Source organism: Penaeus monodon, chromosome 35 (genome assembly GCF_015228065.2).
Source record: "Penaeus monodon isolate SGIC_2016 chromosome 35, NSTDA_Pmon_1, whole genome shotgun sequence".
Classification (NCBI taxonomy): domain Eukaryota; kingdom Metazoa; phylum Arthropoda; class Malacostraca; order Decapoda; family Penaeidae; genus Penaeus; species Penaeus monodon.
The window spans coordinates 26,585,870-26,588,369 of NC_051420.1; positions in this window are offsets into that span (position 1 = coordinate 26,585,870).

The window sequence follows — 2,500 nt, forward strand, 5'->3', positions numbered from 1 at the left end:
CACACACACACGCACACACACACAGGCAAAGGCACACGCAAATACATGAGTTCACCCGCTTAATTAGTTAGTAAGTTTCTTCCTTATTTTCATATTTATATCACCGAAGGATATAAAACGTATACATATAATCGCTTAGAGGCTAATTAACCTCATCTTGCAAAGTAATGGCAGGACAGGTCATTACAATAAATATGGTCGAGAGAATAGAATAGAAGAAAAAAAGAAAAAAAAAGTAATATAAAAGAAAAAAAATATCGACCATGATCAAGTGCTATTGCAGGTTGCAGTCACAGTCTCATGGTGCAATATTTACGTCAACATCACACTTTGATGTTGAAGTGGCAAGAATACCCCTCCCGTTCCCCACTCCCCTCCCCCCTCCCACCCATTCTTCGTCCTCACTTCCCCCTCCCCTTCCCCTTTCACTCTCCCCTCCCCCTTTCCCCCACCCCACTCCTTCCCCTATCCTTCCTCTCCCCCTCTTCCTCACCTTCCCCTCCCCCCGCTCCCCTCCCCTCCCCTCCCACTCCTCCTCGTCCTCGCTTTCCCTCCCCTTCCCCCTCCCACTCTTTCCCCTCGCCTCCCTCTCTTCCCTCCCCCTCCCCCCTCCCTCCCCCTCCCCTTGGACCAGGAGCCAAGTAAGGGCGCTATTTAGTACACACCGTCGCTTCTCGTCCTTCTAAAGTTCTTATTTTCGATTTCTGTATTTAGTGTTTTTTCTCTCTTGTTGCACACTTTTTATTGTATCTGTTTATTTTTTTTTTCTCTCTCTCTCTGTCTCTTTCTTTCCGCTCCTGTTTATTTCTCTTCCTTTGCTCACTTTTTTTTCGTATTCTGTTTATTTCACTTTTTCCTCTGACTTTTGTTCTCGTGTTTCATTATGCATTTTTCTCTATCTCCCTTATTCATTAAATGCACCTGTCTCTCTACCTTTATCCTCTGACTCATTTATTTCTTTTCTCTCTCTCTTTCTCTCTCTCTCTCTCTCTCTCTCTCTCTCTCTCTCTCTCTCTCTCTCTCTCTCTCTCTCTCTCTCTCTCTCTCTCTCTCTCTCTCTCTCCCTCCCTCCATATCAGCCTATCTATCTATCTCTTTGCCTATCTCCCCATCTATCTATCTGTCCGTCCGTCTGTCTCCCGCTCGCGTCTCCCAATTCCCCTTTTTTTCTAATTGACTAAATTCCTCGCTGCTCATAAACTCGTGTTGCCGCGGCCGCCCCAACAGCATAAGTATAAACATTATCAGTTGTTAGATTATAGTGCAAGATGGTATAACCCGGCACCCCCTGATGCGGATCCCGGCCGTGCAATTCGCCCCCCTGATGGGCCTCCCTGTGGCTGTGCAATTCGCCCCCCTGATGGGCCTCCCTGTGGCTGTGCAATTCGCCCCCCTCCGCGTGCCGCGCCGGGAGCCAGGCGGGACCACTCACGACCCGGCTCTCTTGTTAGCCTCGGAAGGCGCTTACGAGATGCCCCCGAGAAGGTGCCGGCGCTCCGGAGGGCGACGCGAGGGAGGGAAGGGAAGGAGGGAGGGAGGGAGGGAAGGGGGGAAGGGGGAGGGAGGGAGGGAAGGAGGGAGGGAAGGAAGGAGGGGAGGGAGGGAGGAGGAGGGGTGGATGGAAAAAGTGAGGGAAAGAAGGAAAGAGGGAGGGAAGGAAGGAAAGAGGGAGGGAAGGAAAGAGAGAGGGAAGGAAAGAAGGAAAGAGGGAGGGAAGGAAGGAAGGAGGGAAGGGAGGGAGGGAGGGAGGGAGGGAGGGAAGAGGGCGAAGTCTACAATGGAAAATGAAACTAGGAGTATAATTACATTTTTTCGTTATTTTTTTTCGAGTTCTTGTGCATGATATATATAAATACCGCGTATATGTTTGTTCAGGACGAGAAGGGCAGGGCTGTTCCCGAAAGATTAGCGCGATTAAAGAGATGATAAGGAAAAGGACGGATGAAAATAAGGATAAAAGTCAAATGATTTCGGCAACTCAGCTGTCAATCAGATATCTGTTTTGTCAGCGAGAAATACTTCAGGATTGGATATCATATTGCTACTCTTCTCTTTAGTAATTTCTTTACAATTGCTGATAAAGGGGGTCACTTAATGTCTCGGGTTTGTGTTATTTCAAGTTTGTTACTCTCTCTCTCTCTCTCTCTCTCTCTCTCTCTCTCTCTCTCTCTCTCTTCTCTCTCTCTCTCTCTGTCTCTTTTCTCTCTCTCTTTTTTTTCTCTCTCTCTTTTCTCTCTCTCTCTCTCTCTCTCTCTTTCTCTTCTCTCTCCCTCTCTTCTGTCGTCTGTCTGTCTGTCTCCTCTCTCTCTCTCTCTTCTCTCTCTCTCTCTCTCTCTCTCCTTCTCTCTCTCTCTTTCTCTCTCTCTGTCTCTCTCTTCTGTCTTTCTCTCTCTCTCTTTCTTTCCTTCTCTTCTCTCTTTTCTCTCCTTTTCTGTCGTCTTCTTCTCTCTCTTCTTCTCTCTTCTCTCTCTCTCTCTCATTCTCTCCTTCATCTTATATT